Raw genomic sequence first — 27393 nt, 5'->3', positions numbered from 1 at the left:
TGGTCAGTTGACCCCTTTAGGAGTAATTGCCCTTTATAGTCAATTTTTAACCATTTTTTTCGTAAATCTTAGTTATCTTTTACAAAAATCTTCTCCTCTGAAACAACTGGGCCAAACTAAACCAAACTTGGCCACAATCATCATTGGGGTATCTAGTTTAAAAAATGTGTGGCGTGACCCGGCCAACCAACCAAGATGGCGGCCACAGCTAAAAATAAAACATAGGGGTAAAATGCAGTTTTTGGCTTATAACTCAAAAACCAAAGCATTTAGAGCAAATCTGACATGAAGTAAAATTGTTTATCAGGTCAAGATCTATCTGCCCTGAAATTTTCAGATGAATCGAACAACCTGTTGTTGGGTTGCTGCCCCTGAATTGGTAATTTTTTAGGAAATTTTGCTGTTTTTGGTTATTATCTTGAATATTATTATAGATAGAGATAAACTGTAAACAGCAATAATGTTCAGCAAAGTAAGATTAACAAATAAGTCAACATGACTGAAATGGTCAGTTGACCCCTTTAGGAGTTATTGCCCTTTATAGTCAATTTTTAACAATTTTTTGTAAATCTTAGTAATCTTTTACAAAAATCTTCTCCTCTGAAACTACGTGGCCAAATTAAACCAAACTTGACCACAATCATCTTTGGTTATCTAGTTTTAAAAATGTGTGGCGTGACCTGGTCAACCAACCAAGATGGCCGCCACGGCTAAAAATAGAACATAGGGGTAAAATTCAGTTTTTGGCTTTTAATTCAAAAACCAAAGCATTTAAAGCAAATCTGACATGAAGTAAAATTGTTTATCAGGTCAAGATCTATCTGCCCTGAAATTTTCAGATGAATCGGACAACCCGTTGTTGGGTTGCTGCCTTTGAATTGGTAATTTTAAGGTAATTTTGCTGTTTTTGGTTATTATCTTGAATATTATTATAGATAGAGATAAACTGTAAAAAACAATAAATGTCGGCAAAGTAAGATCTACAAATAAGTCAACATGACCGAAATTGTCAGTTGACCCCTTTAGGAGTTATTGCCCTTTATAGTCAATTTTTAACCATTTTTTCGTAAATCTTAGTAATCTTTTACAAAAATCTTCTCCTCTGAAACTACGTGGCCAAGTTAATTATAGATAGAGATAATTGTAAGCAGGAAAAATGTTCAGTAAATTAAGATGTACAAACACATCACCATCACCAAAACACAATTTTGTCATGAATCCATCTGCGTCCTTTATTTAATATTCACATAGACCAAGGTGAGCGACACAGGCTCTTTAGAGCCTCTAGTTTTTTCTTTTTTTCCTTTTTTTTTTCTTTTAAAATTTTCCATTTTAAGTTGGTTATTTCTGATTAATATTTAAAAGCAAATAATAATGATATGGTAGGAGATACACACCAAACAGGATGTGTAAATTATTATATAATAAGTATTGTGCAATAGCAAGAAATTTTCAATTGCACAGTATTGCACAATTGCAAGAAATCTTCAATTGCACAGTATTGCGCAATAGCAAGAAATCTTCAATTGCACAGTATTGCGCAATAGCAAGAAATATCCAATAGCACAATATTGCGCAATAGCAAGAAATTGTCAATTGTACAGTATTGCACAATAGCAAGAAATATTCAATTGCACAGTATTGTGCAAAAGAAGATACTTCGTATAAATTGCTTATTTCTTGATCAATTTCAATGGGGTTTTATTCTTGAATTCTTGGGGTTCTTTAATATGCTGAATCTAACCGTGTATTAAGTTTTTGGATTTTGGACCCCGTTTTTAAATTGGTCCACATTGAGGTCCAAAGGGTCCAAAATTTAACTTTGTTTGATTTCATCAAAAATTGAATTATTGGGGTTCTTTGATATGCCGAATCTAACCGTGTATTTAGATTCTTAATTTTTGGTTCCGTTTTAAAATTGGTCTACATTAAGGTCAAAAGGGTCCAAAATTAAACTTAGTTTGATTTTAACAAAAATTGAATTTTTAGGGTACTTTGATATGCTGAATCTAAACATGTATTTAGATTTTTGATTATCGGCCCAGTTTTCAAGTTGGTCCAAATCGGGGTCCAAAATTAAACTTTGTTTGATTTCAACAAAAATTGAATATATGGAGTTCTTTGATATGCTGAATCTAACCATGTATTTAGATTTTTGATTTTTGGGCCCCGTTATCAACTTTGTCCACATTGAGGTCAAAAGGGTCCAAAATTAAACTTTGTTTGATTTCATCAAAAATTGAATTCTTGGGGTTCTTTGATATGCTGAATCTAACCATGTATTTAGATTTTTTTATTTGTGGACCCGCTATCAAATTGGTTCATATTGAGGTCAAAAGGGTCCAAAATTAAACTTTGTTTGATTTCATCAAAAATTGAATTATTGGGGTTCTTTGATATGCCAAATCTAACCGTGTATTTAGATTTTTAATTTTGGTCCCGTTTTTAAATTGGTCTAAATTAAGGTCCTAAGGATCCAAAATTAAACTTAGTTTGATTTTAACACAAATTGAATTCTTGGGGTTCTTTGATATGCTGAATCTAAACATGTGTTTAGATTTTTGATTATGGGCCCAGTTTTCAAGTTGGTCCAAGTTGGGGTCCAAAATTAAACTTTGTTTGATTTCAACAAAAATTGAATATATGGGGTTCTTTGATATGCTGAATCTAAACATGTATTTAGATTTTAGATTTTTGGCCCAGTTTTCAAGTTGGTCCAAATTGGGGTCCAAAATTAAACTTTGTTTGATTTCAACAAAAATTGAATATATGGGGTTCTTTGATATGCTGAATCTTACCATGTATTTAGATTTTTTATTTGTGGGCCCGCTATCAAATTGGTTCATATTGAGGTCAAAAGGGTCCAAAATTAAACTTTGTTTGATTTCATCAAAAATTTAATTATTGGGGTTCTTTGATATGCCAAATCTAACTGTATATTTAGATTTTTAATTTTGGGTCCCGTTTTTTAAATTGGTCTACATTAAGGTCCAAAGGGTCCAAAATTTAACTTAGTTTGATTTTAACAAAAATTGAATTTTTGGGGTTCTTTGATATGCTGAATCTAAACATGTGTTTAGATTTTTTATTATGGGACCAGTTTTCAAGTTGGTCCAAGTTGGGGTCCAAAATTAAACTTTGTTTGATTTCAACAAAAATTGAATATATGGGGTTCTTTGATATGCTGAATCTAAACATGTATTTAGATTTTAGATTTTTGGCCCAGTTTTCAAGTTGGTCCAAATTGGGGTCCAAAATTAAACTTTGTTTGATTTCAACAAAAATTGAATATATGGGGTTCTTTGATATTCTGAATCTTACCATGTATTTAGATTTTTTATTTTGTGGGCCCGCTATCAAATTGGTTCATATTGAGGTCAAAAGGGTCCAAAATTAAACTTTGTTTGATTTCATCAAAAATTGAATTATTGGGGTTCTTTGATATGCCAAATCTAACCGTGTTTTTAGATTTTTAATTTTGGGTCCCGTTTTTTAAATTGGTCTACATTAAGGTCCAAAGGGTCCAAAATTAAACTTAGTTTGATTTTAACAAAAATTGAATTCTTGGGGTACTTTGATATGCTGAATCTAAACATGTGTTAAGATTTTTGATTATGGGACCAGTTTTCAAGTTTGTTCAAGTTGGGGTCCAAAATTAAACTTTGTTTGATTTCAACAAAAATTGAATATATGGGGTTCTTTGATATGCTGAATCTAACCATGTATTTTGATTTTGGACATTGGACCATAATAGGTAAATTAAAAAAATTGAAGTTCTTAGACCACATTCTTTCTGTGTCAGAACCTATGCTGTGTCAAATATTTAATCACAATCCAAATTCAGAGCTGTATCAAGCTTGAATGTTGTGTCCATACTTGCCCCAACTGTTCAGGGTTCGACTTCTGCGGTCGTATGAAGCTGCGCCCAGCGAAGCATTTTATTTAACCTTTCTGATTCGTTTCTCCCAGTGAGAAAAACATTCATTGTGAATATTGATAATGAAACGAAAATGGGAATAATTTTAATAAAAAGAAAAAGAAAGGGAGGGGTTTAACTAAAGAACCCAAGGGCTTTTTTTTTATTTTTAAAATGATTATAACTTGAGAACAATAAGTGATACACACACCGGGTCTTCAGTTATGATCATGGGACATGATGACACAAATCAAATGAAATGTAGGGCAAGTCTCCAGGGATCACCCCTATCTCTGTCATTTCACTATTCCTCTTTATAATGTCAAATTGATTTGAATGAAATATACCGGGCTAGTCTCCAGTGGGTCTCATTGGGGTCTAAGCATGACCCGGGATTGTCGATTTTTTGGTAAGCGTGGCACGTGAAAGTCAAATTATTGTGCCTTGAAAATGGTAAATGAAGTCTAGCGGGATACGGGAAATTACAAAAAAAATGAGAATTGCTTACGTACATAGTGTAAGCGGGATAATCTGTCAAAACAGTAAGCGGGATCCGGGATCAGAACCCCCAGATGAGACCTCCTCTCCAGGTTTACCCCCACCCCCTGCCATTTGCGAATGTTCTTATATTTTGTAAACAGTAGAGATCCCACCCTAAACCATATATATTCTTGTATGGGACAATTTAACAAATCAAATGATATGTTGGGGGGTCACCCTACCCCTCCTGTTTGAAAACTTGTAAATGGTCGAGATCCCCAACCCTAAACCATATATATTCTTGAATGGGACAATAAAACAAATCAAATGAAATATAGGGGAAGTCCCTGGGGGTCACCCCACCCCCTCCTGTTTGAAAACTTGTAAACGGTCATTTCCTCCCCCCCCCTTTAACCATATATATTCTTGTAAGTGACAATAAGACAAATCAAATGAAATAAAGGTGAAGTCCCGTAGGGTCACCCACCCCCTCATGTTTGAAAACTTGTAAACAGTCGAAATCCCCACCCCTTAACCATATATATTCTAGCACAGGACAATAAAACAAATAAAATGAAATATAGGCCTGGGGTAATGGTAATTTGTAATTGTAATGCATTGTAATATTACATTTTTTTGATGTAATGCAAAGTAATTTGTAATGCACATTTTCTGCATTACAATTACATGTAATGTAATAATTACTTTAGTTAAAAATCAATGTAATGCCTCCATTACTGTACATTACTTTTCATTACAAATTGGTAAAATACATAAAATTGAAGAATATAGTAAAATAGAAATAAAATATTAACAAAAAAAAAAAGAAATTATTGAATAAAATTATTGTCACAGTTAATTACTGTATTAAATCATTATAGATAGGTCGCCCCTAAAAAATCTTCTAAAAAATAATTATTAAACAAAACTATATAGATGAATGTAAAAAATATGAAGATGAAATTTTCATAATTCTATACACACCTTACATGTATTTCAATGAAAGATTGAATATGTCAATCAACATTTTTACACCAAACTGTGGTTGTTATTTCACCTAATTAATATCAAAATGTTTTTATTGCAATCAAATCTTCTCAACTTATGTTTGTCCTCACAGAGCCCTTAAGCATTTAACAAGATAATCCTTTAATGGCACATTTATTATATCCCTTTGAAATCCCTTTATGATGTCTTAATGATTAAGTGATCAATGTTAGAAACAAAATTATATGATAATTTTTTTTTCATGTATTTGAAGTCTATGTCACTAACACTGTATATATATGTAAATATACCCAGGTAATATTTATCAATTTCTTATAAAAATCTGTTTTTTAAATGTTTTTAGTTTTTATATTGAAAAAGTAATGTGTAATGTAATGCATTACACAGGCAAAGTAATTGTAATGTAATTCAAATAATAAATAGTCAGTTTACACATGGAAGTATTATATTGACAGGAACTCCAACAAACCGATTTCAAACGTTTATAGTGCGATGCCGCAAAATCATTAAGTATCTGTTAATTAACCTGACATCTTTCAATTAGTCGTATCGATGCATGGGTTCAACAACGTTTTCGGGATACTTGTAATTACGGAATTTACCGAAGTAACCGGATGTATACATAAATGTCAAGGATATGACATTTAACGACCATGCCAATATTTGGCAGTTGACAGTTTTTTACTAGGTTTTCTATGTTAATAAACTATCGTCACTTACAAATATTTCACTAATCAGTATGGACGTGCACGATTTTAATGATGATGAATTTGAAAAAATTATCCCTGAAGACATTGAAGAGTTTTATTGCTTTTGTAAATCTGAAACTTGTTCAATAGAAAAGATAAAGGCTGTACGGTGACCTATAGTTGTAAACTTCTATGTCATTTGGTCTCTGGTGGAGAGTAGTCTCATTGATAATCATATCACATCTTCTAATTATTATACGACCGCCAAAAAATTTTTGTGGTCGTATATTGGTATGACGTTGGCGTCGTCGTCGTCGTCTGGCGTTGTCCGAAGACACATTGGTTTTCGCACTCTAACTTTAGTTTAAGTGAATGGATCTCTATGAAATTTTACCACAAGGTTCAATACCACAAAAGGAAGGTTGGGATTGATTTTGGGGGTTATGGTACCAACAGTAAAGGAATTGGGGGCCAAAAAGGGGCCAAAAATAAGCATTTTTGTAACTTCCAGACATAACTTGTGTGTTAGTGTATGGATCTCTCTGACATTGTACCACAAGGTTCCATATCACAAAAGGAATGCTTGGATTGATTTTGGGGGTAATTGCCTCAAAATTTTAGGAATTAGGGGCCAAAAAAGGGGCAAAAAACAAGCATTTTTCTAGTTTCATGACAATAACTTGTGTGTAAGTGTATGGATCTTTCTGAAATTGTACTACAAGGTTCCATATCACAAAGGGAAAGCTGGAATTGAGTTTGGGGGTAATTGCCGAAACGTTTAGGAATTGGGGGCCAAAAAGTGGCCAAAAATAAGCATTTTTCTAGTTTCCAGACAATAACTTGTGTTCAAGTGTATGGATCTCTCTGAAATTGTACTGCAAGGTACCATACCACAAAGGGAAGGCTGGGCTTGATGATGGGGGTAATTGCCTCAATACTTTAGGAATTAGGGGCCAAAAAGGGGCAAAAAACAAGCATTTTTCTAGTTTCAGGACAATAACTTGTGTGTAAGTGTATGGATCTTTCTGAAATTGTACTACAAGGTTCCATATCACAAAGGGAAAGCTGGGTTTGAGTTTGGGGGTAATTGCCCTAAACGTTTAGGAATTTGGGGCCAAAAAGGGGCCAAAAAACACATTTTTCTAGTTTCCAGACAATAACTTGTGTTCAAGTGTATGGATCTCTCTGAAATTGTACTGCAAGGTACCATACCACAAAGGGAAGGCTGGGATTGCGTTTGGGGGTGATGAATCATAAGGGGGTTCAATAAAATTGGGGGGAGGATTTTTTTTTTATCCTTTTTTTCTTTTTTTCCTTTTTTTTTTCTTTTAAAATTTTCCATTTTAAGTTGGTTATTTCTGATATATATTTAAAAGCAAATAATAATGATATGGTAGGAGATACACACCAAACAGGATGTGTAAATTATTATATAATAAGTATTGTGCAATAGCAAGAAATTTTCAATTGCACAGTATTGCACAATAGCAAGAAATCTTCAATTGCACAGTATTGTGCAATAGCAAGAAATCTTTAATTGCACAGTATTGTGCAATAGCAAGAAATATCCAATAGCACAATATTGCGCAATAGCAAGAAATTGTCAATTGTACAGTATTGCGCAATAGCAAGAAATATTCAATTGCACAGTATTGTGCAAAAGAAGATACTTCGTATAAATTGCTTATTTCTTGACCAATTTCAATGGGGTTTTATTCTTGAATTCTTGGGGTTCTTTAATATGCTGAATCTAACCGTGTATTAAGTTTTTGGATTTTGGGCCCCGTTTTCAAATTGGTTTACATTAAGATCCAAAGGGTCCAAATTTAAACTTAGTTTGATTATAACAAAAATTGAATTCTTAGGGTTCTTTGATATGCTGAATCTAAACATGTATTTAGATTTTTATACGCCCGTTTACGGGACGTATTATGGTATACCTCTGTCCGTCTGTCCATACATCCGTCTGTCCGTCTGTCCGTCCGTCGTCAACATGTCGGACATTAACTCAAAAACGCTTAAACTAATTTGCATAAAACTTTGCTGAATTGTTTATATCTATTGACGTGAGCTCCCTTTCGTTTTTTATAAATTTTAGATTTTACGTTTCCGAGTTATGGGGTTTTATTCATTAAAAAAAGGGGGATTTTCCAGTTTTCGGACAATAACTCAAGAATGTTTTCACCAACTTGCAAGAAATTTTTGGTTAATTGTTTATATCTATTGACATGAGCTCCCTTTTGATTTTTATAAATTTTAGATTTTACGTTTCCAAGTTACGGGGTTTTATTCATAAAAAAAGGGGGATTTTCCAGTTTTCGGACAATAACTCAAAAATGCTTTCAGCAGTTCTCATGAAACTTTGATTTATTTTTGATGTCTATTGATGTAAGCTCCCTTTAGAATTTTATAAATTTTAGATTTTACATTCCCAAGTTATGAAGTTTTATTTATTAAAAAAGGGAGGATTTTCCAGTTTTCAGACAATAACTCCAGAATGCTTTCACCAACTTGCAAGAAATTTTGGTTAATTGTTTATATCTATTGACATGAGCTCCCTTTTGATTTTTATAAATTTTAGATTTAACGTTACTAAGTTACGGGGTTTTATTCATAAAAAAAAGGGGGATTTTCCAGTTTTCGGACAATAACTCAAAAATGCTTTCAGCAATTCTTATGAAACTTTGGTGAATTGATTATATCTATTGATGTTAGCTCCCTTTAGAATTTTATAAATTATATTTGTTTATAGTCTGACAACAGATTTACTAAGTATTGCGCAACAGCATAGTGTATTGCACAACAGCAAGAAATCTTTAATTGAATATAAATTCAATTCATATAACCAATTTCAAGTTCTTTGACTACATTTATTCAGAAACCTATAATATGTCAAATATTTAATTACAATCCAAATTCAGACCTGTATCAAGATTGAATATTGTGTCCATTTTTGCCCCAGCTGTTCAGAGTTGGACCTCTGTGGGCGTATCCAGCTGCGCTCAGCGAAGCAGTTTATTGATTATGGGCCCAGTTTTCAAGTTGGTCCAAATCGGGGTCCAAAATTAAACTTTGTTTGATTTCAACAAAAATTAAATATATGGGGTTCTTTGATATGCTGAATCTAACCATGTATTTAGATTTTTGATTTTTGGACCCCGTTATCAACTTTGTCCACATTGAGGTCAAAAGGGTTCAAAATTAAACTTTGTTTGATTTCATCAAAAATTGAATTCTTGGGGTTCTTTGATATGCTGAATCTAACCATGTATTTAGATTTTGGATATTGGACCATAATAGGTGAATGTCCAATTTAAATTTTTTAAGTTCTTAGACCACATTCATTCTGTGTCAGAAACCTATGCTGTGTCAAATATTTAATCACAATCCAAATTCAGAGCTGTATCAAGCTTGAATGTTGTGTCCATACTTGCCCCAACTGTTCAGGGTTCGACCTCTGCGGTCGTATCAAGCTGCGCCCTGCGGAGCATTTTATTCCTACTTGTATCCTAACTGTTACAGTTGCAATATATTTAGTTTTTGACAGACTCTTATAAGTCAGAACATGATTTGACCTGTTTGAGTCAGTTTGCAGAACAAAATTTCCAAACAAAGCTGGGTGTTCTTCCTCTTAGCCCCCTTCTGAATCTGCAACTGTTGAGTTTATTAATTGATTTTTCCGTACATTATCATTAATATCAAATGGCAATGACTTAATAATTTCAATAAATTTAGTTTTTGACTGATTTTTTAAAGTCAGAACATGACTTGACCTTTTTAAGTCAATTTGCAGAACAAAATTTCTAATCAAAGCTAGGTGTACTTCCTTTAAGCCCTGCTTCTGAATCTGCCATTTTTGAGTTTATTATTTGATAAATTTTAGAAACAATTAAGTCAAATGGTTATTTATTTTAGGGGATCTTACATATATTTCCTGTGTCTTTTATCTGACGTTGCCATACATTCATTAAATATCATATGGCAATGCCCATCTTAAATATTTCAATAAATTTACTTTAGTTTTGGACTGACTCTTTGAAGTCTGAACATGATTTGACCTGTTTAAAACAAAATACATTTAATATTGAACATACCAAATAAACTTTTTTATAGTCCTCATTATTGTGACTTATGGGGACCTTATTTCCTCTGTCTTTTATCTGGCTCACCCATACATTTTTAAATCAATATGACAATACTAGACTTAAAAGTTGTAATAAGTTTAGTTTTGTTTGACTCTTTGAAGTCAGAACATGATTTGACCTGTTAAAGTCAGTTTACAGAACAAAATTTCCAATCAAAGCTAGGTGTACTTCCTTCAAGCCCTGCTTCTGAATCTGCCATTTTTGAGTTTATTATTTGATAAATTTTTAGAAAGTCAAATGGTTATTTATGTTAGGGGAACAGTTTTTACCTCAATGAATTATTAGAATAATAAATGTTTTGCTCTTATACATTTGGCTTAAAGTGGATGAGAATATATCTTTAATTAACATAGTCTTATCATGAATAAGTGTCTTGTTTTTCCTTGGAAGATTTGAAGTACTGTCATGGTACTAGTAAATGTATCCAATATTGTATTTTGTAAATCTTTTGATATTCAGAAAATTGTATGATCCATTTTTTCTCACCTGGTTTTTGTTTGTATTTTTAAATAATTGAATGTGATGAGATAAATATATTATGTTTAGATTCTTGAAAGGAGAAGATATGATGTCAGATGAGCCCCAGTTTTTAAAACTTTTTAATTCGAAACTCGTAATCACCATATTTTTATGGAGATTGATAACAAAGTGGTAGTAATGACTGCTTTAAATCAGAACAAAAATGACCTCTCTAAGTCAAAATGCATGAAAAAGGGGCATAAATCTTATTAGAATATGAAGATATTAAGTCACAATGTTTTGTGCAAAAGCTGACCTGTGGAAGTCATTTCATGATAAATTAAAATCTGACATAAACTGACCTGTACAAGTCATATTCTGTTGAGCGGAGGGGGCATTAAGTTTTACCCTTGTCCGTCTGTACGTACGTACGTACGTCCGAAAATTAGTTTCCGATCTCTAACTTGAGTTTGCCTCAACTAAATATTATGAAACTTATACACAATGCTTATTACAACAAAATACAGATCAAGTTTGAATTTTGGTAGCATCACTCTAAATGTTCTAGAGTTATGCTCCTTTATAAAAGGAAAAATTGCAGAATTTTTAGTTTCCCTTCTTTAACTTAAGTTTGTCTCAACTAAATATTATGAAAATTATACACAATGCTTATTACCACAAAATACAGATCAAGTTTGAATTTTGGTGGCGTCACTCTAACCGTTCTAGAGTTATGCCCCTTTATCAATGGAAAAATTACAAAATTTTTAGTTTCTTTTCTAACTTAAGTTTGCCTCAACCAAATGTTATGAAACTTATACACAATGCTAATTACAACAAAACACAGATCAATTTTGAATTTTGGTGGCGTCACTTTAACCGTTCTAGAGTTATGCCCCTTTATAAATGGAAAAGTTGCAAAATTTTTAGTTTCCGTTCTCTAACTTAAGTTGCCTCAAAAATGTTATGAAACTTATACACAATGCTTTTTACCACAAAACACAGATCAAGTTGAATTTTGGTGGCGTCACTTTTAATCATTATCGAGTTATGCCCCTTTGTAAATCGAAAAATTGCAAAAATTTTAGTTTCTGTTCTGTAACTTAAGTTTGCCCCAACCAAACATTATGAAACCTTTACACAATACTTATTACCACAAAACTCAGATCAAGTACAAATTTGGGTAGTGTCAATTTTATTGTTCTTGAGTTATGTCCCTTTATAATGTTGTATGCAAGCGGGGGCAACATCTGTGTCCATTTTTTTTGTGTATTGGGTAAAAAATAAAGAAAATAAAGAGAAACTGTCAACGGGAAAAAAAGATCAGCAATACAAGATCATTAAAAAAAAAATTTGGTCACCAATTCTACTCTAGTCTACAGTGTTGGAAAGTGTTCATTGTTGAAGATGCACATAGACTGAGGTGAGGGACACAGACTCTTTAGAACTTCTAGTTTGTTTTACAGTTAAGGTACAGATACATTCCAAAATTAAAGTCATCAATAACTGTGTCAAAACTTCATGGATATTTATGTAAATTGGACAGAATCTTTTTTTATGATCAAAAAGACATTATCCAGAGCAAAATAAGATAAATGAAGAATGTGTCCATGGGATACAGATGCCAATGCTTGTAAAGAACAGCAAATTCTGCAATTTTTAACCGGATTTTCGAAGTAAATTATTAATTTGGCGATGTACGGCTGGCGGGCGGGCGGCTGCCAAACAGTGTCTGTTCATTTACATGAAAACGCTTTAAAGAAATTTTTTCAAATTTAGATATGTTGTTTCCTGTGACTAAATGAAGGTCGAGTTCAATTTTCACGATTTTAGCTTTTCTCGTTAGTCATGATCAGTTATAGCCCTTTTCCAAGAATTCAATTTTTGATGAATTAATCCATTTCTGTACGAAGGGAAATACATGTAACTCATTTTAATAAAGATTTTTAAAAGACATTATATTAATGATAAATGACATATTGGATTTTTTTTTTTTGTAAATTGTTTGAACAATTTTGTGGTAGGTTTGTTTGTTATTATACCCCACGCAACGAGTTGCGGAGGGTATAATGTTTTTGACCCGTCAGTCTGTCCGTCCTGTTTCTTGTCATCGCAACTCCTCTCAAACCACACAACAGAATTTCACGAAACCTTTTTAGATAATAAGGACATACTATGTAGTTGTGCATATCGACAGGAAATTATGATTCAATTATTTTTCTAGGAGTTACATCCCTTTGAACTTATTTACTTTAATGTACTACTGCAACAGTTTGTCATCGCAACTCCTCTCAAACAACACAACAGAATTTCATGAAACCTTTTCAGATAATAAGGACATACTACGTAGATGTGCATATCAACAGGAAATTACGATTCAATTTTTTTTCCAGGAGTTACGCCCCTTTGAACTTATTTGCCCAATATACTACTGTAACAGTTTGTCATCGCAACTCCTCTCAAACCACACAACGGAATTTCATGAAACCTTTTTAGATAATAAGGACATACTACGTAGATGTGCATATCGACAGGAAATACGATTCAATTTTTTTTTCCAGGAGTTACGCCTCTTTGAACTTAATTGCCCAATATACTACTGCAACCTTTTGTCATTGCAACTCCTCTCAAACCACACAACAGAATTTCATGAAACTGTGTAGATAATAAGGACATACTATGTAGATGTGCATATTGACAGGAAATTATGATTCAATTTTTTTTTCTATACAATTTTTTTTTCTTACACTTATTTTATTTCTCCAATGACAATGTGGGGACGTGGGGTATGTGAGCGCGCTCACTAAGGTTCTTTCATTCTGTATAAACTAATTGTCTGAGTGTGTTTTAATTTTAATTTTTACTTGATCCTGTTCCAGACTTGCAAATTCATTAGATAATAATCTATTTGTATTAAAGGATATATTTCATTACATTACATTGTGTAGATAAAGTTGTAGAATTTCATAGATAAGTTGCAGATCTTTATTAGTTTGTTACAAATGAAAGAAAAAATATTGGAACTATTAACTATATTTATAAAGTTTGATTACATGTACACTAAGTTAATGATTTTCGTCTTTTATCAAAGATAGGGGGGGGGGGCAATATTTTATCCTCAAGATTTAAGAAATTAAGAAGAAAATTTCTTCAAATATTTATTTTTGGAAAAAGGGGGGTTGTCAATTTTTTTTCTTCAAGATTTAAGAAATTGTCAATTTTCCGTCACAATTTCCAATTCTTTGTATATTGTCTGAAAACAGATTTACTAAGTATTGCGCAACAGCACAGTGTATTGCACAAAAGCAAGAAATCTTCAATTGAATATAACTTCAAATCATATAACCAATTTTAAGTTCTTTGACTACATTAATTTATTCTGTGTCAGAAACCTATAATGTGTCAAATATTTAATTACAATCCAAATTCAGACCTGTATCAAGCTTGAATATTGTGTCCATTTTTGCCCCACCTGTTCAGGGTTGGACCTCTGTGGTCGTATCCAGCTGCGCTTGGCGAAGCAGTTTATATTATCAAGGGATAATCATGTCTGATGCAAAATTTAGAAAATATATTTTTTTCATTTTCAGTATTTCATTGAAAGATGGACTTTTGAAGTTAACATTTACAGGCAATCTGGGATTAAATTTTTATGACATGATTAAATTGTAAACCTTCTTGAATGTATGAAAATTGGATAGAAACCTAATATTGAAAATCATGAAATATCATCTAAAGAAAAAGTTTGATTTAAAAAAAAATCTGTATTTTACTGAATTGTCAACTCACTTTTTATACGACAGCACATTTGGTTTCTGGACAATAACTTTAGTTAAAGTGAATGGATCTCTAAGAAATTTTACCAGAAGGTTCAATACTACAAAAAGAAGGTTGGGATTGATTTTTGGGGTTATGGTACCAACAGTTTAGGAATTAGGGACCAAAATGGGGCCAAACACAAGCATTTTTGTAGTTTCCGGACAATAACTTGTGTGTTATAGATCTCTCAGAATTTGTACCACAAGGTTCCATATCACAAAGGGGAGGCTGGGATTGAGTTTTGGGGTAATTGCCCCAACGGTTCAGGAATTAGGGGCATAAAATGGGCCAAAAACAAGTATTTTTCTAGTTTCCAGACAGTAACTTGTGTTTAAGTGTATATATGGATCTCTCTATAGCTAAAATTGTACTACAAGGTTCCATACCACAAAGGGAAGGCTGGGATTAATTTAGGGGTAATTACTCCAAGGGGGAAGGGGAAAGTTTGGGGGGATTTTTTTTCCAATTTGTTTTGGGGGTTCATATTTTATTTTATTCAACATTTTTGAAATTTCAAATGATTACGCAATAGCAAGAACTCTTCAATTGCACAGTATTGCGCAATAGCAAGAAATCTTCAATTGCACAGTATTGCGCAATAGCAAGGAATCTTCAACTGCACAGTATTGCCTAATAGTAAGAAATCTTCAATTGCACAGTAATGCGCAATAGCACAGTATTGCACAATAGCACTGTTTTGAGCAATAGCACAGTATTGCGCAATAGCAAGAAATCTTCAATTGCACTGTATTGGGCAATAGCAAGAAATCTTCAATTGCAGAGTATTGCACAATAGCAAGAAATGTTCAATTGCACAGTACTGCGCAATAGCAAGAAATCTGCAATTATACAGTATTGCGCAATAGCAAGAAATCTTCATTTGGCCAGTATTGCGCAATAGCAAGAAATATTCAATTGCACAGTATTGGGCAATAGCAAGAAATCTTCAATTGCAGAGTATTGCACAATAGCAAGAAATGTTCAATTGCACAGTATTGCGCAATAGCAAGAAATCTGCAATTATACAGTTTTGAGCAATAGCAAGAAATCTTCAATTGGCCAGTATTGCGCAATAGCAAGAAATATTCAATTGCACAGTATTGCGCAATAGCAAGACATCTTCAATTATGCAGTATTGCGTAATAGCAAGACATCTTCAATTACACAGTTTTGCACAATAGCAAGAAATCTTGAATTGCACAGTATTGCGCAATAGCAAGAAATCTTTAATTGAAAATAAATACAAATCTTTTAACCAATTTTAATGGGATTAATTTAAAGTCTAATTTTTGGGGGTTCTAACCTTGTATTACTTTTTTGGATATTGGGCGTCATTTTTGAATTGGTATACATTGAGGTCAAAAGGGTTTAAAATTAAACTTCATTTGATTTCATCAAAAACTGAATTATTGCAGCTGTATGATATGCTGAATCTTATTGTGCATTTAGATTTTTCATTTTGGGCCCTGTTTTCAAATTAGTCCATATTAAGGTTTGAAGGGTCTAAATTTAAACTTTGTTTGATTTCAACTAAAATTAAATTTTTGGTGTTTTTTTATATGCTGAATCTAACCATGTTGTTAGATTTTGGATATCAGACCATTCTAGGTAAATTAAATGTCCCATTTCAAATTTTTAAGATCTTAGACCACATTTATTTTGTGTCAGAAACCTATATTATGTCAAAAATTTGATCACAATCCAAATTCAGACAGTATCAAGCTTGAATATTGTGTCCAAACTTGCCCCAACTGTTCAGGGTTAGACCTCTGCAGTCGTATCTGGCTGCGCTCAGCGAAGCATTTTATTATTGATATGTGTCATCTCACATATAAAATAGGCACTGGCTATGATTACTTTGAAATGTAACAATGATAAAAAAGTTATTGTTACATTGGACTCTAATTGCCGGAATGCTAGGTTGGGTTAGAAAATTCGAGTAATTACGAAAGTAACAATAATATTTTGTGTCTATGGTTACATTGCGTTATTGTTACGTTAGATTTATTAAATTTTAACCTACTATAGTTTTGCTGCTTAATTCCTCGAAATACTTGATAATAATAATAATTATTATTCAACAAAAAATGCTTAAATAGTATTTAAGTACTAATTGTTTTAATATTCAACAAGATAATACTACATTTTAGTAGTGCCAAATGCAAAAAATATAGTTCAATGGTGCGATGTTTAGAAGAAAAGTGTTCACTTCTATGTATTTAAGAATCATTTAACTGCACACCTTCCCTTATTACTGTCATTATACTTTGAACAATGGATGAAGTGATTCCTATTACCAATAGATATAGGAAGATGTGGTATGAGTGCCAATGAGACAACTCTCCATCCAAGTTACAATTTATAAAAGTAAACCGTTATAGGTCAAGGTACGGCCTTCAACACGGAGCATTGGCTCACACCGAACAGCAAGCAAATTTGTTTTGGGTGAAAAATTTAAAACTTAAGATGCGTTTGAATCAAAACTAAAACAATATCGAGAATAAAACTTTATACAAATGCAGTTCGCGAAAAATTGATACATCAAAAGCAAAGTTTGACAGCAGTGAAGTAAAATACTGCGAACTTCCTTCAGTGGTTCTCTCCAAGCATTCCGGCTTCCTCCACCAATAAAAATTGACCGCCACAAAACAGCACAATAGTGTTGAAAGTGGCGTTAAACACCAATCAATCAATGTAGTGTGATTTCAGTAATGGACGGAAATGAAATGATATTAAAAGACAACCTCACATTTCCAACAAAATTTTGGATGAAAATATAAACATTTCAATACTAAAAAATATTTTTCACCTGAAGTATGGCAGACATTGAAAGTTGCTTTAACTTCAAAAAGGGATATTGCGCAGTGGAACTGTTTAGTCTGCAAAACCACATGCACATTGCTGCATCACTCGTTTGTGATGGCTGACATACAGTCATGACAGTGGTTTCACCAAAAATGCATCAGACTTAAACCATGCTCCTAAAAGCACATACTGGATGTGAAAAAATTGTATTGCAGTGTTTAAGAAAATAAAAGTTTTCAAGTTATATTTTAATACATATTAGTAGTCCCAGCATACATTGAAGTGCATTAACATAACAATAACGGAACGTAGCCATAGACACAAATATTATTGTTACTTTCGTAATTAAGGTAACACGATATCAAATGATGTTGCGTTATGAGTTATCGTTCCTGACTTTGTTGAACAACGTTCATAGATACTAGTCGATGGAGCAGGTTTGATGGTTGACGACACAATTCATGTAGGCTGTACTTTTATCGGGAAATGAAAAAATATTAAATCAACCTTTTGGTTTTTTTTGCAATACATTCTTATTAATGATGCACGCCGTTTCCCAATGAAATTTTGTTTTGGAAGTAGAAAATGTGTGAAAATACGGGGAATTGTACCACAAGGTAAGGTAAATTCCGCTTAGAAACCTATTCGTTTTAAAATGGTCACTGAAAATCGCTGCTAGTGAAATAGAAAAAGGAAATTTATTTGGAAAACAATATTGATAGAATTAAGCGAAAAAGCACCGAACAAGCAGACGTAGAGAAGGGTAGTTGAACTTGGCTATTTGGCTGAACAACTTTCCCTATGATTCAAGTGTAAACAGTCTTTGAAATTTATTGGACTGTGCAGAAGAAATCCGATATGGTTTCTAAAGCTTTTTTTAAAAATAAACTACTAGTATTGTAATCGTATTAGCACAATCGACACAGGACAACTACATCAGAATACAGAGAAAGTTAACAAAGGCTTAAACATAGGGGATGTCAACACTAAATATGCACTCTGTTAAAACGAAATAAAATTAAATCATTCAAATCCCATTACATTTTTGTTCAATTCCATTCTGAAATAAACTATTTTTCGAAATTTACAATCAAACGATGCAGTAAAAACCTGTGGCCCCTCAATAAATGATTGATGTGCATCGATGAAGGCAAATCCAGAAAAGTGCTTTCCAACGCAAATAAATTATAAAAAGATATTTTCATTAACCTATTTTATTCAAACGGCAAAAAACAAAGGGATTAAAAGAACAGAGTTCCAATGCCCCCCGTGATGTTCATATTTCATCTGTCCATTGCCATTATAACTATGCTGATATAACCCTTTGATATGAATTTTATAAAAATTTGTCAATAATTGTACAAGTGAGAGAGCTTACAATGCAATTTCCATATAATTAATAATTCCAAGGGGCATACGTAACTCTTTAATAAATAATTGAACGCCACTGATTTTCAAACTTGTCAGCGACAATGCAGATATAAACCTAATTTATAGGTTTTATAAAAATCTGGCAAGAATTGTACAGGTGAGAGCGCTATAACAAAACCGGACGGACGCCAAGTATTTTTATGTCCCCCACAACGTGTGGTGTCTTAATGAGATCTTAAATATAAAAATAAGGAGAAGTGATATGATTGCAAAAGATTGACAACTATCCACCCAAGTTCAAATGAAGTGGAATCATTTTGATTTTACATTCATGTTAATTTGCACTTGGGTCTTTGGGGATGGGTGTGTTTTTGGTGTTTTGAGTTGGACATGATGTACAAGTTCAGCTGATGAATAACACACCTTTTAACAAAGTGACAAAACAAAACAACTCAGATGATTAGCAAAGGTGCCTTTTTGGGGAGGGGCATATTGCTCAAATAGGCTTCGGGGAATAGCCCGAGAGTATTCACAGTCTTACGTTGTATTAGGAGTTTTTACAACAAGTATACAAGTGTGTATGTAAGTTAAAAGGGTTGTTATTTTTTTGTGTGCATAAATGGGGATGTGGGATATACAATAAAACAGCAAGTGGCCAATTAACAACACACAAAACCTAGACATCTAGATAACACATGATTATTGCAGGATGGACAAGTATTTATGGCCCCTCAACAAAGTTGTCGGGGCCATATAGTTTTATCCTTGTCCGTCATTCCGCAACAAACCATTATACACAATTTTTTTCTAAATGCCTTCAGATATTGGGCTGATTTTTGGTATGTGATAACCATGATGAGTTACAGATCAAGTTTAAGTTTCGTTCCGCTCTGCTAATTTTTGCCGAAATTACAGGCTTTGGACTTTAATAAATTGTTGAAAGTCACAGTTATACAGACTTTTTTTCTATACGCCTTCAGATTTTGGGCTGGTTTTTTGGTATGTGAGTCTACCATGATGAGTTATTACAGATCAAGTTTATGTTTCGTTCTGCTATGCTGATTTTCATGTCGTTTCAACACATCTTGTTAGATCTGTAGTACATCCGCTTCCTGTTTGCTGATAGTTTGAAATTTAACTACTCATTGATCAAGGAAATTTTTCATCAAACTAGTATTGGTCTTGATAGCTGGATACTATCCATGCATGCTTGTGTCTACATGTGTTGTTGAAATTGCAGATTTTTCATCTTTTTGAGAAGGGGCATTCGTGTCGTTCCGACACATCTAGTTAACTGCTAATTTGCAGTTTTAGTAAAGATTCGTTGGTCCCTTGAATTGGAAAGTTAATAAGTATATTTAGTATAGCAAGTATTGAATCTATCAAATTATAACATCACATGTTCTTAAGAAAAACTATATTGCTACATATGAGATCTTCCAATTACCACTCCACAATGAACTGCTTATTCAAAAAGATATTTTGTCACCAAATACCTTATAAAATAGAACATCATCATATATGCTAATATATTTTTTGCTCCCTCGACAAAATGAGGGGAGCATATTGTTTTACCCGTGTCCGTTCGACAGTCCGTCCCGCACTTGGTATATAGAGTTTATACAGCTGATTTCTTAGGACTACAGTTTTTAAGCTTTTAAATTATGTACCTGGTGTTAGTACATATACTAAAGATGTAAAGATTTTGTTTCAAATGACAGGTTGCTGAATTTGGCATTTTGAAAATATATTGCGCCAACTGCTTTACCTATATAGAGGCTGCATATATATTCTCAGTTTTGCAAGATTTGTCCAACTAACTACGCACACAACTCACAGATTTACACCATGCAGAGTATACTATATTTAGAATGTGTATTTTATCAGGTTGTTGATTTTCTTTATAATTTTCAAAACTAAACAGAATGTTAAACCTGTTTTGACGGCTACATCAAATGTGTCTTTTATACACAACTATTTCAAACTGTACTGTATCGTCCTGAAAATGCATGAAATATTTGCCACTGGACGTTAAGCAACCATCAATCAATCAATTCAAATTGTAATTCACTGTTTACGAAATCAAATTTTTGAATCACATTATTTTATTCATGCATGCCTGAGTCAATTAAAGTAACAGTTGTTTCAGTTTATGTCTTAAATAGTCTTTTATAGTTGCACAATTATATTAGTCCTCTTGTCAGAAACTACCAACTAAATATCTAGCACTACAAAGAACTTTTTTATATCAAAAAGGAAAAAAAAGTATCATATATCAATTAAAATGCAATTAAAAAACTATGCTGTTTATCATCTTTATGAAATTCATTGTTTCTCATTAAAAAGATATAAAATTTATCAAAGTTAAGCAACTTTAATCAATAAATTGAAACAATGCATTTACATGGAAATATATACATTTAGCAAGGAGATCTAACCAAAAGTCTGTTAATGCGTGTGGAAATTGCGTAATTTTTAACCTGATTTTTCGAAGGAAATATCGGTTATTAAAATGGTGATGTACAGCGGCCGGCTGGGCGGACCTACGGGCGGCTGCCAAACAGTGTCAGCACAATAACATGAAAACGCTTTAACAAATTTTTTTCAAATTTAAATATGTTGTTTCCTGGGACTTAATGAAGGTCAATTTCAATTTTCAAGATATTAGTATATCTCCTTTGTGAGTTATCGCCATTTTTAATATCCAAAAGTGGAATTTTTAAATATTTTACTCTTGATATCTTTTTTATGACTAAGCATAATGTATTATCTCACAATAAAAATTGGAGTGACAGATTTATTTGAAAATTATCTATTTCCTAAGTGGTAATGATTATAAGCTATATTATTAGACATTTTGAAGTTAATTACATTATTAATTATTAATTAGATCTGTGTTATATCTTAGCATATGATAATCATTGGAGTGACAGATTTATTTGAAAATTTTCTGTTTCCTGATAAGATCTGTAGGACTATATATATAAAATTTGAAATTTACTAGTAAGGACTGTATAAATGAAATTTGAAATTTACTGTTCATTATAAGACATTTTGTAGATAATTATACGACCGCAAAAATTAAAAATTTTTTGGTCGTATATTGGTATGACGTTGGCGTCGTCGTCGTCGTCGTCCGAAGACACATTGGTTTTCGCACTCTAACTTTAGTTTAAGTGAATGGATCTCCATGAAATTTTACCATAAGGTTTAATACCACAAAAGGAAGGTTGGGATTGATTTTGGGGGTTATGGTACCAACTGTTAAGGAATTAGGGGCCAAAAAGGGGCCAAAAATAAGCATTTTTGTAACTTCCAGACATAACTTGTGTGTTAGTGTATGGATCTCTCTGACATTGTACCACAAGGTTCCATATCACAAAGGGAATGCTGGGATTGATTTTGGGGGTAATTGCCGCAAAGTTTTAGGAATTAGGGGCCAAAAAAGGGGCAAAAAACAAGCATTTTTCTAGTTTCATGATAATAACTTGTGTGTAAGTATATGGATTTTTCTGAAATTGAACTACAAGGTTCCATATCACAAAGGGAAAGCTGGATTTGAGTTTGGGGGTAATTGCCCTAAAAGTTTAGGAATAAGGGGCCAAAAAGGGGTCCAAAATAGCATTTTTATAGTTTCCAGGCAATTACTTCTGTTCAAGTCTATGGATCTCTCTGAAATTGTACTGCAAGGTACCATACCACAAAGGGAATGCCGGGATAGATTTTGGGGGTAATTGCCTCAAAATTAAAGGAATTAGGGGCCAAAAAGGGGCAAAAAACAAGCATTTTTATACGACCGCAAAAAAATTTTTGTGGTCGTATATTGGTATGACGTTGGCGTCGTCGTCGTCGTCGTCGTCGTCGTCGTCGTCGTCGTCTTCGTCCGTCGTCGTCGTCCGAATACACATTAGTTTTCGCACTCTAACTTTAGTTTAAGTGAATGGATCTCATTGAAATTTTACCATAAGGTTCAATACCACAAAAGGAAGGTGGGGATTGATTTTGGGGATTATGGTACTAACAGTTAAGGAATTAGGGGCCAAAAGGGGCCAAAAATAAGCATTTTTGTAACTTCCAGACATAACTTGTGTGTAAGTGTATGGATCTCTCTGACATTGTACCACAAGGTTCCATATCACAAAGGGAATGCTGGGATTGATTTTGGGGGTAATTGTCTCCAAATTTTAGGAATTAGGGGCCAAAAAGGGGCAAAAAACAAGCATTTTTCTAGTTTCATGACAATAACTTGTTTGTAAGTGTATGGATCTTTATGAAATTGTACTACAAGGTTCCATATCACAAAGGGAATACTGGGATTGATTTTTGGGGTAATTTCCTCCAAATATGAGGAATTAGGGGCCAAAAAGGGGCAAAAAACAAGCATTTTTCTAGTTTCATGACAATAACTTGTTTGTAAGTGTATGGATCTTTATGAAATAGTACTACAAGGTTCCATATCACAAAGGGAAGGCTGGGATTGATTTTGGGGGTTTTCCCTCAAAATTTTAGTAATTAGGGGCCATAAAAGGGCAAAAAAAACATGCATTTTTCTAGTTTCAGGACAATAACTTGTGTGTAAGTGTATGGATCTTTATGAAATTGTACTGCAAGGTTCCATATCACAAAGGGAAAGCTGGGATTGAGTTTGGGGGCGATGAATCATAAGGGGGTTCAAAAAATTGGGGGGGGGGATTTTTTTTTTCCTTTTTTTTCTTTAACATTTTCCATTTTAAATTGGTTATTTCTGATTTATATATAAAAGCAAATAATAATGATATGGTTTGAATAGGCATACATGTGAACCTCCCGACGGGAGTACAATAATCCCGTTTTCAGGGGTCTCCTCCCCCCCTCCCGTTGAAAAAATCCCGTGTATGAAATTTTTCATGAATGAAAAATTTCTGCCCAACATAACATCTCAGGCATCTGGTGTAACTGACATTACCTGGAGTTATATTTTACCTGTAAATCAATTAACATGCATAATTATATGGCTTCACTTGTCAGCTTGGGTGTCAAACATACTGGTAAGCAACGATTTTTACCTCAGGCTAACTGCCGTTGTGTAACAAAAACTGTGTATTTATTGGGTTACTTCCCTTGATTTATCCTGTTTTAAGTTACTTTCCTTTTAATAATGAAAATTTTTAAAAGAATATAAATAAAATATAAATTGAACAAATAATCATAAAAGGATGGTTATTAAATGATTTTAAATGTCTTAGGACAAATAAAAAAATAATAATTTGAAAATTATTTGAGGATTCTATACTTCCTTTTAAGGCTTAAATTGAAATTTATATAATAACTATGACCCTAACTTTATATATAGAATAAATTTCTGAGTTTGCAAAAGAAAAAAAATAAAATAAAAACTATTTGCAGACAGCTAAACAAATGTTCTGGTTGCAATGATTGTTTTATAGAATATGAAGTTAAAAATTTAAAGAACATACTGGAAAAAAACAATGTTAGATTGAACATGTAGAATATAAAGATGGAGAAACTTTATAAGTACAAGGGTACTATAAACATAATAAATTGGTTGGAAAGTTGAAGAAAACACACTTTAAAAGACCATTTTTACAGCACACGGTTACATTTACAACAAAATTAATGTCGATTAAAAACCTCCTGATCTGAGTCCTAATCTCCTGACCAAAATTTCCCAATCTCCTGATCTGAGTTTCACAGTCCATCACATGTATGAATAGGTAAATTGAAAATTTTTAAGTTCTTAGACCACTTTCATTCTGTGTCAGAAACCTATGCTGTGTCAAATATTTAATTACAATCCAAATTCAGTGCTGTATCAAGCTTGAATGTTGTGTCCATACTTGCCCCAACTGTTCAGGGTTCGACCTCTGCGGTCGTATCAAGCTGCGCCCCAGCGGAGCATTTTATTCTAGTTTCAGGACAATAACTTGTGTGTAAGTGTATGGATCTTTATGAAATTGAACTACAAGGTTCCATATCACAAAAGGAAAGCTGGGTTTGAGTTTTGGGTAATTGCCATTAACGTTTAGGAATTTGGGGCCAAAAAGGGGCCTAAAAACAAGCATTTTTCTAGTTTCCAGACAATAACTTGTGTTCAAGTGTATGGATCTCTCTGAAATTGTACTGCAAGGTACCATACCACAAAGGGAATGCTGGGATTGATTTTGGGGGTAATTGCCTCAAAATTTTAGGAATTAGGGGCCAAAAAGGGGCAAAAACAAGCATTTTTCTAGTTTTAGGACAATAACTTGTGTGTAAGTGTATGGATCTTTATGAAATTGTACTACAAGGTTCCATATCACAAAAGGAAAGCTGGGTTTGAGTTTGGGGGTAATTGCCCTAAACATTTAGGAATTTGGGGCCAAAAAGGGTCCTAAAAACAAGCATTTTTCTAGTTTCCAGACAATAACTTGTGTTCAAGTGTATGGATCTCTCTGAAATTGTACTGCAAGGTACCATACCACAAAGGGAAGGCTGGGATTGAGTTTGAGGGTGATGAATCATAAGGGGGTTCAAAAAATTTAGTGGAGGACTTTTTTTTTCTTTAAAATTTTCCATTTTAAATTGGTTATTTCTGATTTATATATAAAAGCAAATAATAATGATATGGTTTGAATAGGTAAATTAAAAAATTTTAAGTTCTTAGACCACATTCATTCTGTGTCAGAAACCTATGCTGTGTCAAATATTTAATCACAATCCAAATTCAGTGCTGTATCAAGCTTGAATGTTGTGTCCATACTTGCCCCAACTGTTCAGGGTTCGACCTCTGCGGTCGTATCAAGCTGCACCCCAGCGGAGCATGTTATTAAGTCTCCCTAAACCATATATATATTCTTACCCCCACCCCCTTTCAATTTGAGAATGTGCTTTTATCTTTTAAACAGTTGAGATCCCCACCGCTAAACCATATATATTCTTGAATGGGAAAATAAAACATATCAAATAAAAGATTTGGGGAGTCCCCAGGTTCACCCCTACCCCCCTACTTTTTGAAAACTTGTAAACGGTCAAGATCCCAACCCTGAAACCATATATATTTTTAGCTCACCTGACCTGAAAGGTCAAGTGAGCTTTTCTCATCACTTTGCGTCCGTCGTCCGTCGTCCTGCGTCCGTCGTCCGTCGTCCGTCGTCCGTAAACTTTTACAAAAATCTTCTCCTCTGAAACTACTGGGCCAAATTAAACCAAACTTGGCCACAATCATCATTGGGGTATCTAGTTTTAAAAATGTGTGGCGTGACCCTGTCAACCAACCAAGATGGCCGCCACGGCTAAAAATAGAACATAGGGGTAAAATGCAGTTTTTAGCTTATAACTCAAAAACCAAAGCATTAAGAGCAAATCTGACATGGGGTAAAATTGTTCATCAGGTCAAGATCTATCTGCCCTGAAATTTTCAGATGAATCGGACAACCCGTTATTGGGTTGCTGCCCCTGAATTGGTAATTTTAAGGAAATTTTGCTGTTTTTGGTTATTATCTTGAATATTATTATAGATAGAGATAAACTGTAAACAGCAATAATGTTCAGCAAAGTAAGATTTACAAATAAGTCAATATAACCGAAATGGTCAGTTGACCCCTTTAGGAGAAATTGCCCTTTATAGTCAATTTTTAACCATTTTTCGTAAATCTTAGTAATCTTTTACAAAAATCTTCTCCTCTGAAACAAATGGGCCAAATTAAACCAAACTTGGCCACAATCATCATTGGGGTATCTAGTTTAAAAAATGTGTGGCGTGACCCGGCCAACCAACCAAGATGGCTGCCACAGCTAAAATAAAACATAGGGGTAAAATGCAGTTTTTGGCTTATAACTCAAAAACCAAAGCATTTAGAGCAAATCTGACATGAAGTAAAATTGTTTATCAGGTCAAGATCTATCTGCCCTAAAATTTTCAGATGAATCGAACAACCTGTTGTTGGGTTGCTGCCCCTGAATTGGTAATTTTAAGGAAATTTTGCTGTTTTTGGTTATTATCTTGAATATTATTATAGATAGAGATAAACTGTAAACAGCAATAATGTTCAGCAAAGTAAGATTAACAAATAAGTCAACATGACTGAAATGGTCAGTTGATCCCTTTAGGAGTTATTGCCCTTTATAGTCAATTTTTAACAATTTTTCGTAAATCTTAGTAATCTTTTACAAAAATCTTCTCCTCTGAAACTACGTGGCCAAATTAAACCAAACTTGGCAACAATCATCATTTGGTTATCTAGTTTTAAAAATGTGTGGCGTGACCTGGTCAACCAACCAAGATGGCTGCCACGGCTAAAAATAGAACATAGGGGTAAAATTCAGTTTTTGGCTTTTAACTCAAAAACCAAAGCATTTAAAGCAAATCTGACAGGGGTAAAATTGTTCATCAGGTCAAGATCTATCTGCCCTGAAATTTTCAGATGAATCGGACAACCCGTTATTGGGTTGCTGCCCCTGAATTGGTAATTTTAAGGAAATTTTGCTGTTTTTGGTTATTATCTTGAATATTATTATAGATAGAGATAAACTGTAAACAGCAATAATGTTCAGCAAAGTAAGATTTACAAATAAGTCAATATAACCGAAATGGTCAGTTGACCCCTTTAGGAGTAATTGCCCTTTATAGTCAATTTTTAACCATTTTTCGTAAATCTTAGTAATCTTTTACAAAAATCTTCTCCTCTGAAACAACTGGGCCAAATTAAACCAAACTTGGCCA

General features: G+C 33.2%; 1 protein-coding gene and 2 long non-coding RNA genes across 3 annotated transcripts in view; 2 read left to right on the top strand and 1 right to left on the bottom strand.

Moving 5' to 3' along the window:
* LOC127709740 (ATP synthase subunit d, mitochondrial-like) overlaps positions 1 to 27393 on the top strand; it is a 99103-nt gene that overhangs the window by 43256 nt on the left and 28454 nt on the right. The gene's annotated exons all lie outside the window — the stretch shown is intronic.
* Positions 21022 to 25183, top strand: LOC127709750 (uncharacterized). Its single transcript, XR_007985729.1, has 2 exons — positions 21022 to 22222; positions 24980 to 25183. It is a non-coding gene; the product is annotated as an uncharacterized LOC127709750 (long non-coding RNA).
* LOC127709764 (uncharacterized) lies at positions 24474 to 25727 on the bottom strand. Its single transcript, XR_007985747.1, has 2 exons — positions 25457 to 25727; positions 24474 to 24554 (listed from the first exon to the last, which is right to left on the bottom strand). It is a non-coding gene; the product is annotated as an uncharacterized LOC127709764 (long non-coding RNA).

Source organism: Mytilus californianus, unplaced genomic scaffold (assembly GCF_021869535.1).
Source record: "Mytilus californianus isolate M0D057914Y unplaced genomic scaffold, xbMytCali1.0.p SCAF_7, whole genome shotgun sequence".
NCBI lineage: Eukaryota > Metazoa > Mollusca > Bivalvia > Mytilida > Mytilidae > Mytilus > Mytilus californianus.
This window is presented reverse-complemented; position numbering and strand designations above follow the sequence as displayed.